Source organism: Wyeomyia smithii, chromosome 3, assembly GCF_029784165.1.
Source record: "Wyeomyia smithii strain HCP4-BCI-WySm-NY-G18 chromosome 3, ASM2978416v1, whole genome shotgun sequence".
NCBI classification, from domain to species: domain Eukaryota; kingdom Metazoa; phylum Arthropoda; class Insecta; order Diptera; family Culicidae; genus Wyeomyia; species Wyeomyia smithii.
The window spans coordinates 4,605,315-4,619,827 of record NC_073696.1 but is presented as its reverse complement, the minus strand read 5'-3'; the positions used below and the strand labels follow the sequence as shown (position 1 = coordinate 4,619,827).

The following is a 14,513-nucleotide window of genomic DNA, read 5'->3' as shown; positions in this document are numbered from 1 at the left end:
CAGCGATGCTAGAAACGATCATTCAGGGCCTCTTCCCAAGCCACGAACCAAGTCGCTGGCCTCCGGCTGACGAGTCACCACCTACCGTGAGTGACGGCAGCCGTGCAGAGGCTGACGATGCGGTAAGGGTGACGGAAGATGAATTGATCGAGATCGCAAACTCCCTGAAGGTAGGCAAGGCTCCGGGACCAGACGGAATCCCGAACTTGGCCATCAAAACGGCCATCAAAGAAGCCCCCGGGTTGTTCAGGGCGGTCATGCAGAAATGCCTTGACGACTGCCTCTTCCCGGACGTGTGGAAGCGCCAGAGGCTGGTGCTGTTGCCGAAGGTAGGGAAACCACCAGCTGACCCATCGGCATACAGACCAATCTGCCTGCTGGACACGGCGGGCAAGGTGCTTGAGAGGGTAATCCTCAATAGACTGGTGAAATATACAGAAAGTGAGAACGGTCTATCAAGCAACCAGTTCGGTTTTCGAAAAGGTAGGTCCACGGTGGATGCAATTCTCTCCGTCACCAGAACGGCTGAGGTTGCAATCCAACGCAAGAGGAGGGGCATTCGTTACTGCGCGATCGTCACGCTTGACGTGAAGAACGCGTTTAACAGTGCCAGCTGGGACTCCATAGCCTTAGCGCTACAGTCTTAGAGTGCCGACGCCGCTGTACAAGATTCTGGGCAACTACTTTCAGAATCGAGTGCTAGTGTATAACACAAACGAGGGTCAGAAGAGCGTTCCGGTTACCGCAGGTGTACCGCAAGGTTCCATCCTGGGTCCGGTACTGTGGAACGCTATGTATGACGGCGTGTTAAAACTAACACTCCCTCCAGGGGTGGTGATCGTGGGCTTCGCCGACGACATAACTCTTGAGGTCTATGGCGAGTCTATTAGAGAGGTAGAGTTAAAGGCCGCGCTATCAATACGCGTAGTGGAAGACTGGATGCACTCTAGGAAACTGGAGCTAGCGCACCATAAGACTGAAGTTATTGTTGTAAATAACAGAAAGTCTGAGCAGGAGGCATCGATTAGTGCCGGCACATGCACTATCGCCTCAAAACGCTCGTTGAAGCTTCTGGGGGTTATGATCGACGACAAGCTCACGTTCGGGAGCCACGTCGATTATACCTGCAAGAAAGCTTCCATGGCTGTGGCAGCGCTATCTCGCATGATGGCAAACAGCTCGGCGGTTCGTAGCAGCAGGCGCAAAGTCCTTGCTAGCGTGACCACGTCCATACTCAGGTATGGAGGACCAGTGTGGTCCAAGGTATTGAGTACCTCGTGCCATCGCGGCAAACTCGAGAGTACGTACAGGCTAATGTGCCTAAGGGTCGCGTGCGCATACCGAACAGTGTCGTACGAGGCGGTTTGCGTCCTGGCTGGCATGATGCCCATCAGCATCATCGTCAAAGAGGATGTAGAGTGCTTCGACCAACGCGACACGAGGGGTATTCGCAACACCATACGGTCATCCTCAATGGCCAGGTGGCAGTGGGAATGGTCCAACACTACAAAAGGTAGATGGACACACCGACTCATTCCAGAGTTAGCAGGCTGGATGAATAGGCGCCATGGGGAAGTAACCTTTCCATCTGACACAGATCCTGTCAGGCCATGGCTGCTTTAGGCAGTACCTGCATAGGTTCGGGTACGTCGAGTCCCCTATGTGCCCCGCTTGTACGGGTGCGGAAGAAAGCGCAGAGCATGTGTTCTTCACATGTCCGCGCTTCGAGCGGGTACGGTACGAAATGTTGGCAATAAGTGGGATGGACACCACGCCAAAGAATATAGTGCGTAGGATGTGCGAAAATAGGGAAATCTGGGATGCGGTCATCACGGCAGTATCACAGATCGTTAGTATTTTGCAGGGCACCAATCGACGGGAAACCATCGACGTACCCCAGTGAGTTAACGGTTAACTAACTGGCCTGTATAGGCCTCTCCCTGAAGTAATGCCTAACGGCGGTCCCGGGTAGACCAAGGTCTTTAGCTGTTCAGCTTAGGTTGCTCAGCATGGGTAAAAGCAGGATGCTTAGGTGTCCAGTTAGGTCACCTTCGAGCATCGTTGTATTTCTTCGCAGCCTTAGTGCGCCAAGCTCTGCCTCCTACATTGAGATGTAGAGGCAGTAAGTTGAGCATGGCTTCTATAGCTGCAGTCGGCGTTGTGCGCAGGGCACTGGTAACTGGAAGACACCAGAACTTTGGTAATTTTCGCCCGGGCTGTCGTTTCATTTACCTTGGGCCACCATACGAGGGCTGTGTAGATTATACGTGGCCGAACAATGGTGATGTAAGACCAGAGCGCTAATAGTGGTTTTAAGCCCCAGGCCTTTTTGAACAGTGTACTGCAAGCCCAGATGGCTGAAGTTGCTTTATTATAGCGTAGTCTAGTTGATCCAGAATAATTTCAAGATGTTTGGTCTCATTTGTGAAACTTAGTCTTACCCCATTTAATAGCGGAGGAGTGATTGAATGCATTTTTCGGTTGGTAAACGGTATAATGACTGTTTTAGCGGGGTTAATGTTCAGCCTTTCTTCTAAGCACCAGTGAAAGGTGATGTTAAGAGCCGTTTATAAACACCACCTTAACGCTGACCGGGATATGTCCCAGAGTGAAGATAGCTCGAAAAAGGCTGATGAGCTCGGACGTGATGAGTCCGTCCGATTTTTGCAGGAAAATTAGTAGAATGCCTTCAAAAGAAGGCCAGAAGAACTTAGTACCCAGTTGAAAGAAGTCTCCGTAAACAGTCTATGAGCGAGCACTGCGGAGCAGGCTTCGTTTTGCTCATCTTCATCTTAAAGAGAAAGAGTTTTCTTCCCTCTTAACAACAGCGAGCTTACATTCAATGTGCATCACACCATCTGCTGTAGAGAGAGCGCAGAGTAATAGTTTCTCTGACGAAAAAACGCTCCTCATTTTACAGAGCAAAAATCCAGTGAAACTCTTGTAAATTGCTCATCCGCGCACGCAAGAAAAATGAAATAAATTGCTCGGCGACCAACTGAGCATTGCGTTACCGTTCTCATCGCTCTGGAAAAAACAGTATAAAATCGAACTATCTGCAGAATACGCACCCATGGTGAGTTGTGAATCTTCCTATAATATTAAATTCGAAAACGGTTGGGATGTGGCTTCAATGTAAACCTAAATGTTTTGATATTTGGCCAACTTCTCTTTTAGTAAAGGAGAAGCTAACGACAACTACTCCCTCTTAAACTGAGAGAGCAAATGTTTATCCCTAACACGTGATGATAAAGAGTGAAAAGGAACTCTGCGACTGAAATACTCTACGCTTAAATGTGGATAATTACTCACTCTGTGTGAGAGAAAGTCTAGTTCTCCAAGGGGTTTGGCAGGTAGAAAAGGAAATTTGGGCAAAAATCAAGAGAACGGAAGAAGCCTGCTGCGGAGTCACGCGACGTCATGCGTCTGAATCTGTAGCCCATCAGCGTTCGACTCGGAGGTCACTGTTGTGCCAGCATACTTCCATCTCCCTTATTTATTTGCCCAAGACCATACGCATGATCTTTGGAAATCGCTTTTTCCCTCAGGCAGATTCTGAATGTCCTCACAGAATCGAACCCTGGACGTACCCGTGATTTTAGCTCTGTTGATCAAGCGTTTGGTTTCCCGACGAAGGATGCTGAGTTTCGTTCCACCACGGCACATCACGACAGACTGTCCGTTCAGTTAGTTTGAATTAGTTTGACGTAAAAGCTTCCGTGATCCTGTACTGTAGGTCACTTGCTGCGATATCCAGTTCAATTGGAGGTCGAATATTTTTGTGACAGAATGTCCTCGAGTTAACCGAATGTACCTTAAATATATTCATATATATTCATCTCATTAATCTCTGACACTTAATTTAATGAGCATGAGCATGAGCATGAGCATGATTGACCGCCCGCGGTTGCAACTCCGTTATTGCCAGATCAGCTGTAATTACACAGAGAACCAACGGATGATGCTTGGGACTAACATTCATCCTCGATGTGTAAAAACTGGTGACCTTAACCTTTATATTTGGCAATACCAGCGCCGACCGCATCCGAATGCAGGTCAAAGGAGGAATGTGTATAGGAATATGTTGACGTGACATTCGCTTGATTGGAAGCCGAGAACACCTCTGCACTTCCACGAGAAATCACTGGGATGTTGGAGAAAAGGGTAGGGTTTGCAGCAGGTTTCGTTTTGGTAAACGATGCGCTGAGTTCGAGTACCGGGTTCATAATAACAAATATCGCGCCTATAAGTTCAAAATAACCTCCGCGAAAATTATTACGCGATCCGAACTCATTCTGTTTGATATACCACGGTAAAAAAAGCATGCGAGGAATCCGTACCTGCGACAAAATTGAGACAGACTAAAATATTCGAATATTTCCTTAGCAAATCATTTAGTAAGTACCGAAAAGAATATCCCATTGATTTATCTCAGCCGACTACACAATGTTACGAATGCTACAAAAGTTCTATCTACGTTAACGTCTCGCCACTTTCGTTTTCTCGGTGAGATTATACCGACAACTATATCGCGTTGATAATCTATCTGTATAAAACACGAACTCATGGAAGGTATCGACGCGAAGTCTCTAGATACTCGGTCACCCGGACATCTGGCTTTCTGCTTAACAGATCGACTAACGACGTTCGTTTGTTCTTAAGAAGCGATTTCCTGATTTGAGACCAATTCATGCACGACCGCTCTATTCCTTCCTACCAATGTGGACGCGTAGGGACGCGGCGTTTTAGGTCGATTAATTTTATTTGTTATAATTACTTAATTTAATGCAAAAAAAACTCATATTTTCTAACTTAATCAGACTGTCAATCCATTCCAATTGGTTTACTTCAGGTTTTTTTTATAAAAAAGAATCTTGAAAGCTCACTTAGAAGCTTTGAATTTGGTAACATTAACACTTAAAAAATTAATAATCTCAATCTCAATCCCTCCTGCATTGGGCAATCTAAATAACATTGATTTTACGTTTGCTCATTTCCTTTTTTTTTGTTCACAAAACATTTATTAGACACAGTGCAATCTAAATTAATGTTTTATGAAGCCAGTTATATGCATTTAGCAAAGATTTTTTTTCATCATTTTTTCTATTCAACCTCCTTCGCGAGACTTTATCATACGATAATCAAGGTAATACTCATCCCACAAAGCTTAGGATATGCTTCCAACGATAAAAGTTTTGAAATTATCAAACATTTGTTTACTACTGTTTGAGAACGATATTATTCTAAGATTAAAACACCGCCCTATTAATAACGAAACCCAACTGTGTCTGACTAACCAATATTTATTTGACTAGTACCAACAGCCGCCACCAATTCTAAAAATGACGGCTCTATCTGTCATCGCCGCCACGCCAACGCCACCCATAAGCACTTGTTTATGCACGTGGTTGGTTGCACATTTCACGCTCTGCTTGCAATCACAAAGATATTGCACTTTCACTCCGCAGCCGTAAATTCAGCCCTCATCACCTCTAAGCGATTCTTCCGCAGCTCTTGCTCACCTTTCTCGCCACAAATTTCGCAATAAAGAGACGGAAACAATTTTCCCTTTTCCAATGCAAACAACAACCGGGCGCATCGCGAGTTCTATTTTTGTAGAAGCCCATATGGAGAACACCCGGCTGAATGGCACAATTCGTTATGAGTATACAATATGATTATAGACACAAATTATCCATGATGATCAATTATTCAGTTCAACCGACAAGCCTTTCTTACAGCCTTAAGTCAAAAGAGCTCATATCGAATATTACCCATGTTTGACCCAGTTGGCCTTGTTGAATATTGGATAACCCTACCTCTTAGCTGTGGTTTGAATCATTTGGATCAAACGAGCTTAAAAAGTACTATGATTGTTTGTACTACCGTAAACATAGCGATATGTTGTAGATTTTTTGTTTCTGGTGAGAAAATGATTCTTCTGATTTTGAGTCAAACCAATAAATCTACTATACGTTAGCAGAGCACCGATATAAACAGAGCCGAGAGAACCTAGGCCGTTTCAGTGAGTAAAGGTTAATTTAATTGTCGGCGTAAATATTTGCACAAAACCATTCATCCGTAGCAGCCTTCGCTTCTAACAACAACCAGCGGAGTGAAGTTTGAATTTCTGAAACCCATCAATTCGTCAGTTCAAACCGCGGTAATGTTTCTCCGGAAGTGTAAACCAGTGTCTGAGTACAAAAAGTATATCAGTCCAAAAATCTAGTTCGATAAGACACTTACCTAATCGGTAAGAAACGATAGTTGAGGTTAATCCATTCGGCACTGATAGATCCGCATGTCGCGCATACGCGTGAGACACTTTATCACTGATTTAATACCACAAAAGGACACTTTTTACTTCTAAATCTATTGGCCACAATGGTACTAGTAGTTGTTTTAATATCTTTTAACACACTGTCTACGCAATAATCGCCTAGTGATCATTACTCTCGTTTTTCACACATTCTGATCCATCCATCTTTGTAATTTGCACAATCTGGAAGCTGTAAAAAAACCTCTGGCGGAATAGTACACCAGGCGGGGTTATGTTGATTTTCCTAGGTACAAGAGACCACTCATGAACTTGTTATTCTGTGGAAATAAAGAAAAAGAAAAGATTTTGTTATTTTTTATCAAACCCAATTTTTACTGTTACATTGTTCGGAGCTACATCCTGCTGTATGTGTCTCTTGTACGAAAACGGTTAGCATGCGAAGCACAAGTTGACGCCCACAGAATAATAACGATAAACATTGACTTTGGTTCAACAGAGTAGAGTCATCAGTGAGACAATACTACCAAGGAAAAATCCGACGCGACGGTAATCAAATGTAGGAAGGAACCAGCCGCATCCCGTGTGCAAAATGATGCACGGCTTCGTGGGAAATTATTCATCAACATAGTATTTTCGTATGATTAATTTGCCACTTGACCGCGCATTCGGTGCCAAGCGTCTCGTGTTGTTTTTTTTTTATTTGGAAATCAAAATTTATGGGTTGTTACTATTGAGAATTGGTTTTTCTCAGTTACAACCAAGCTGCGAAAAAATACTTCGCTGGAACGTTTCACAAAACAAGTCTCCTTCGCGTGCTTGTTTGTTACCTTAGAAGTAAAAAGTAGGAGGGTGGTATTCAAGACACGACCGCATGACGTTGACTACCGTATTCTTAAAAAAAAATATTCCATTGAAGCAAATAGTAGAGGGAATTGCAACGCTTCTTTTACAAAACTTCTGTAACAAAATTTCGAGGCTTCAAAAGGTACCAGTTTCCGATTATTCTCGTCCAGAATTCCAGCCATTTTAGTATTTTGCAGTAGCCATTTATTACTAACAGCCACCAGCATAACGGGTGAAACCGGCACGAGATGACCGGTACTATTTTGTCTTTCCTCCTTTCAGCTGCTAACACCCAGCGCTGTCGTGAAATAAACATCAACATAAACATGCATTTTTGCAAGGTTTTTTCCGCTAGCAACAGCAATTGTAAAACATAAAATTCAACTAACCGCTTCTATTATAAAACTGCGAGGCACCAAAAGGTGCCAGTTGCCGATTTCTTGTTTACTGGTTTCCGTCCAGAATTCCAGCCATTTTAGTATTTTGCAGTAGCCACCAGCATCACGGGTCAAACCGGCACGAGATGACCGGTACTATTTTGTTTTTCCTCCTTCTAGCTGCTAACACCGAGCGTCCGTATGTATCCGGTACGGTTTAATAATGAAACTGATGGGGTGAAATGTTCGAACGATACGTTTTATACCAAGGCTTCGTCAGATAATTAGAAAGAGGGAGGGGCTACATAGATGATGGAATGGTAGAGACAAATGTTTCTTGAAAGCTGCGCCGGCCGCTGTCATAATATTAACACCAACACAAACATGCATTTTTGCAAGGTTTTTTCCGCTAGCAACAGCATTTGGTAAAACAGAAAATTCAATTTGCCGCTTCTGTAACAAAATTTCGAGGCACCAAAAGGTGCCAGTTGCCGATTACATTGTTGTTTTCTGGTTAATCTACTAAAAGCCACCAGCATAACGGGCGAAACCGGCACGAGATGACCGGTACTATTCTGTCTTTCCTCCTTTCAGCTGCTAGCACCTAGCGCTGTCGTGAAATTAACATCAACATAAACATGCATTTTTGCAAGGTTTTTTCCGCTTGCAACAGCAAATGTAAAACATAAAATTCAACTAACCGCTTCTATTATAAAACTGCTAGGTACCAAAAGGTGCCAGTTGCCGATTTCTTGTTTACTGGTTTTCGTCCAGAATTCCAGCCATTTTAGTATTTTGCAGTAGCCACCAGCATCACGGGTCAAACCGGCACGAGATGACCGGTACTATTTTGATTTTCCTCCTTTTAGCTGCTAACACCGAGCGTCCGTATGTACCCGGTACGGTTTAATAATGAAACTGATGGGGTGAAATGTTCGAATGATACGTTTTATACCAAGGCTTCGTCAGATAATTAGAAAAAGGAAGGGGCTACATAGATGATGGAATGGTAGAGACAAATGTTTCTTGAAAGCTGCGCCGGCCGCTGTCGTAATATTAACACCAACACAAACATGCATTTTTGCAAGGTTTTTTCCGCTAGCAGCAGCATTTGGTAAAACAGAAAATTCAATTTGCCGCTTCTGTAACAAAATTTCGAGGCACCAAAAGGTGCCAGTTGCCGATTACATTGTTGTTTTCTGGTTAATCTACTAAAAGCCACCAGCATAACGGGTGAAACCGGCACGAGATGACCGGTACTATTTTGTCTTTCCTCCTTTCAGCTGCTAGCACCTAGCGCTGTCGTGAAATTAACATTAACATAAACATGCATTTTTGCAAGTTTTTTTCCGCTAGCAACAGCAATTGTAAAACATAAAATTCAACTAACCGCTTCTATTATAAAACTGCTAGGCACCAAAAGGTGCCAGTTGCCGATTTCTTGTTTACTGGTTTCCGTCCAGAATTCCAGTCATTTTAGTATTTTGCAGTAGCCACCAGCATCACGGGTCAAACCGGCACGAGATGACCGGTACTATTTTGTTTTTCCTCCTTCTAGCTGCTAACACCGAGCGTCCGTATGTATCCGGTACGGTTTAATAATAAAACTGATGGGGTGAAATGTTCGAACGATACGTTTTATACCAAGGCTTCGTCAGATAATTAGAAAGAGGGAGGGGCTACATAGATGATGGAATGGTAGAGACAAATGTTTCTTGAAAGCTGCGCCGGCCGCTGTCGTAATATTAACACCAACACAAACATGCATTTTTGCAAGGTTTTTTCCGCTAGCAGCAGCATTTGGTAAAACAGAAAATTCAATTAGCCGCTTCTGTACCAAAATTTCAAGGCACCAAAAGGTGCCAGTTGCCGATTATAGTTTCCTGGTTAGTCCGTCCAGAATTCCAGCCATTTAAGTGTTTTGCAGTAGCCATTTACTACTAAAGCCACCAGCATTACGGGTGAAACCGGCACGAGATGACCGGTACTATTTTGTATTTCCTCCTTTCAGCTGCTATCACCTAGCGTCCGCATGTCACTGGTGCGGTTTTGGAATCAGAATGATGGGGCGCCGGCCGCTGTCGTAAAATTAATACCAACAAAAAGATGCATATTTGCAAGGTTTTTTCCGCTAGCAGCAGCATAAACATCGGAAACAGAAAGTGCCAACAACAATAACAACAAAGTCAGATCGATTGTATCCGTTAGTGTCGACTGTGCTTGGGAAGAGAGGTAGTGATTGGCTGCGCGGTATGATTTAGACAAACGATATTAATTACCAATTTTTCAAAAGTGTATCTCAAACAATAGTTTGTTTTTGTCACATAAATTTAACCGTAAAAGAATTTCTGATCGATTGATGCCAAAACCTCGAAAACCTGATTATAGATGACTGCAAAATAAGCGCTCAAAACCTGACCACTTTTCTCTGGTTTTCCCTGGTTGAATTACTAGGTTTTCAAATTCAGGGGCCTAACTTCGATATAGACGTTAGTCAACGTCAAAACTCTGCCTGTTTAATAACAAGTGTAGCGTATTCGGCTTCTAAACAATTTTGCAAAAAAAAAACGCAAAAAACCGTTGTCAGTACTCAGACACTTTATTTCTTTTTACATCTTCCCAATTTCCACGTACAACTAAGGTCAAAATTTCGTCCCCTTCAGACACGATCGCCAGAAAATTCAGTAACTTTAATAACAGATGCTAAGTTTCGTTAAAGCTTACGATGGAAATCCTTCGTTTTACTACTCAATCATCATCTTTTAATTTTCAGGTCACTCAACAATTAAAACCTGGCAAAAAATCAACAAGGGATTAAGAGAAAAATCAAGCGACTTTGGCAATGAAAGATTGTCTGTAACATAAAAAGGTTTTTTGTTAATTTCTCCGTCCTTTGGTACAAAAATATGTGAAAATTGTGTGATTGACGAACAAATAAACCTTGTAACATATTCTCATACACCGGGCAGACACTTATCTAAACAACACTCCACCAGTCAATTTCAAATAGAAATGGTGTGTCATAAACCTTCCAAACATAAAGCGTTGAGTGACGAGTGAAAACGGATCCCTACACTTGCTATAGCTATAGTTCACCGGTCAATCCTTTCTTTCGCCATCCACCCACTAAAAGTAGGAAAATTCTCTACACTTTTGTTTATGATGTCTCGAAAAACGTTCTTCCTACAGAGGATTCGATATTAATATGTTCGCTAGTCGTCGTTAAAAGAGATTGTGATTCAGACACCTAGTAAAATCATTCATCATAGTCAACAATTGAACGCGGTTGACAAAACAAGTATTTTTTCATCTACGCTCGGACCGTTGGATAACCCGGTGCGGCCAACCATGAAGAAAAACCTGCTGTGTGCTGAGAGGTTACCTTGAGTGTGACATAAACATGTCATTTCAACTGTTTGATATCAATATTGCTTCATTACACTTACCTACTCTACTTTCCAACGGATAATCCTTGTGCTATAAATATGCCTTTCCATCAAGTAAACCAGCCTAATAGACAAATTTAACTATTAATACAACACTTGCAGCTATCCCAGCAAACTGTCAGAAATAATTTTCGTACACTTCATCAAATCGTCATAAATTTTCACACTTTGGCAGTAAGCCGCAGCACACACCCACAAATTATTCTTCTTCGCATCTCTACATTCTTTCAATAAGGCACCACACCGGCGACACGAGAAACGCCGATTAAAGTTATTCCCCAAAACTAACCACACCGCATCACCACCAGCTGATTTTGTCCCCCACGGGTTACCGCGATCTGATTGCGCACAATTTTTATCGCCACCTTTGTTTTGGATGCCGCCACCCCCGCCGCCGTCGTTCTCTGTGTTATCAACCGTACTCCGGCGCGGGTATGGATACAATATGAATACCTTCCGTTAGCCTCTCTTCCTTCCGCTGTATTTACTAGCCGTGCTTTGTGTATGTGTGTATATGAAGCTATGCTAGCAGGTGCCACACCATTTACCTCGTACCAGCGAGCGCAAAAACACGTCTTTACCGCACAAAGAACGACTCGGTTATGACAGCTGAGCAGCTGATTTGGTTCAGTTTTACTGCTCGCGTCGAATGAACACTGGAAGCGCAGTGTAAACATTGAGGCTCGAGCTAAGGGTGTGCCAAATTATTTTAAATTGAAGCTGAAAACAACATGAAAACTATATTATGTATTTATATTTTAGATATAAAAATTTCCAATTTTGCGAGGGTGATTTTATTTCAAGTCTGCTTTGTGTAGTACAGTTTTACGTTGGTAAGGTGTCGTACACAAATTACGTAATGCATGAAGGGGCGAGGGGGATTAAGTCTGCATTACTTACTGTTGCATATGGTGGAGGTCGGTAGTAGAAACATAAGACAAGACGCGACAGCTGGCTTCTTATTTTTCTTTTCGTAACGGCCCTCATCCCCGTCGAAAATTTTTTGAACGTTCCATACCGTTGATGCCAGAATGATTATTTTTAACAACTTCTGCAGGTCAATGAAAATAAAACAAATTGAAGCTGCAATATATAGGCGAATTATACTCAATTTTTATTTATTATTTTATGTTCAATAAAGCATACATCTACTATCAAATTTTTTTCTTCCTAAGTTTCTTGGTACCCAATTTTTTTCTTCCTAAGTTTCTTGGACTTCAACCGAAATAGTATAGAACGATTAATCAATGCATTTTTAGAGTTATAACAGTGAAATACATTACTCGGTAATATCATGTACCTTGCATACTTTTGCATCATTATTTATGACCAATTATAATAGCTAAATTATGACTCTCCAGCATCACTGCTTTACAGTGAAAAGTAACCTCGTTGTATTTTCTATGTGACGATTGCGTTATCGGATTCAGCCAATCAGCAGCCGGTTCGAATTGGTTGAATGTAATTGGTTGAATTGAAATAATGACCAGCTGTCGCGTCTTGTCTTAGGTAGAAACAATAACGTAACTGTGATGTTTGCTCGAAATTAAAATGTTGGAAGGGGGTCAAGTTGTTCAGCGTTACGTAATTTTAAAGGGGGGGGAATCATATCGAACATTATATATCGTTACATAGGGGGGGGAGGGGGGAAGGTATGTAATCTAGATTTTGAGTGTCACGTAATTTGTTTATAATATAAAAAACTCTGTAAATTTCTGTGTCAGTGTGTCAGAAATTTTTTTGCAGTATGGTGTTCACTTATTTAGTAGTGTGCATGTTGGCAGTTGGCATCTACCTGTTGGTTTATACAATTCGCCATAGCATCGTTAGCTTCACGTTGAGCTTGTATTCATGCACTTACACAAAAAAACAAACACTTTTTTGTAATACGACAATTTTTTTTGTAATACGACAAATTTTATTGTCTTTAAGAGGAACGTTAGTTTTGTTAGTTCTTAAAAAGCTTCACAAGTGTTGCCTAACCGATGCCTAGAAAATCTGGTAATTTGACAATGAGAAATTATCAATTATTCATTGAGTTCAATGAATAGTGGAAATGCAACAATGGGAAAAATAGGGAAAATAGTTGAATTTCCCTTAATTTTTTTTATTGAAACTTGACAGTCTTAAAACTTTTAGTTAAAAGTTCAGATTTTTGTCAATTTCACCTTTTAAATGAATAAATAAAATTTTAATTATGCAATATGGTTTAAATAGTAACTTCCAATCATAAAGCTCTTTGTGACTAACTTTCTAAATGTCATGTCCGTTTACGAGATATTACAAAATTAGCTTTGGAAAATTTATTTCTACTTCTGAGTAGGTTGGCACTGAACCAGTGGAGTAACTGAATAAAAGGATCTGAACGGTTTCCATCCGCATAATAAAAAAACACGATACCCGGCAGTATGAATGATCAGCCATATATGGTTTCTGTTTATTAGGGTAGTCATATCATAACTCGGATCTCTATAAAGCTATGAATAGCTTTATACCGCTTAGATTCTGGATAAGATAATGAAAAAATCAATAATCAGTGAGGGGAAATTGCAATTGAGTTGTTTAGCTACTCACGGATTTCCGTTTATTATATATCTTTTAAAATAGAGTAATATTCTAAGCAAAACGTGATTTCTTAAAACTTTATATCATTATCCTTCGATTTTTAAATGAAGAATAAAATTTCGCTCTAAATCGCTACAATGACAGTTGGTATATGGACGAACCACATTCATAAGACATACGTAACACTCAGGAAGAAATCTTCCAAAAAAGTTGGTACAAAATGAACTACTCGAAAGTACCAACCTCTGTAAAAAAACTTCTGTTTGAGTAGTTTATGGAGGTTGTGTACCTGCGCAACCCTGCATTTGTCTCGTTCCCACTCGAAAAATGCAGCATTGATTTTGTTAACAACTTTTTGAAAGTTTCTTAGGGGATTTTGTTATGGGCTTGAGTAGAGCCGCGATGAAGAAAATTCATTCCGTTCATTTTCAAACTTGGTACCGGGTGATGTGGGGCAAAGAGTACTAAAAAAAATCGCCAGTGTCACGTATGTCTAAGTATGTGGACGAACTGTCATCACATACATAAGACATACGTAACACTCAGGAAGATATCTTTCAAAAAAGTTGGTACAAAATGAACTACTCGAAAGTACCAACCTCTGTAAAAAAAAACCTCTGTTTGAGTAGTTTATGGAGGTTGTGTACCTGCGCAGCCCTGCATTTGTCTCGTTCCCACTAGAAAAATGCATCATTGATTTTGTAAACCAATTTTTGACAGTTTCTTAGGGGATTTTGTTATGGGCTCGAGTAGAGGAGCAATGAAGAAAATTCATTCTGTTCATTTTCGTCGAGCAGTTCAAACTGGTGTTGGTACCGGGTGATGTGGAGCAAAGAGTACCAAAAAAAAATCGCCAGTGTTACGTATGTCTAAGTATGTGCTGTCCAGGGGGGATCTATCTGTCAAAAATCGTGTAACCAACATATTCGGCAACATGGTGTTTGTTTTGGTTTTTGTTCCTTTTGGTCATGAAATTGATCGATGTGAAATATTATAGAATTG

General features: G+C 41.5%; 1 protein-coding gene across 2 annotated transcripts in view; it reads right to left on the bottom strand.

Annotated features, from left to right (window-relative positions):
- The window catches only part of LOC129732843 (piezo-type mechanosensitive ion channel component), a 77,148-nt gene extending 65,591 nt beyond the window's left edge, over nucleotides 1-11,557 (bottom strand). For both annotated transcript variants that reach the window (XM_055694168.1, XM_055694170.1), the window contains exons 1-2: nucleotides 10,947-11,557; nucleotides 6,247-6,597 (exon numbers count right to left, since the gene is read on the bottom strand). The gene's annotated coding sequence lies outside the window, so the exon portion shown is untranslated. The remainder of the gene's footprint in view (nucleotides 1-6,246; nucleotides 6,598-10,946) is intronic.
- Between the last annotated feature and the right edge of the window lie 2,956 nt (nucleotides 11,558-14,513).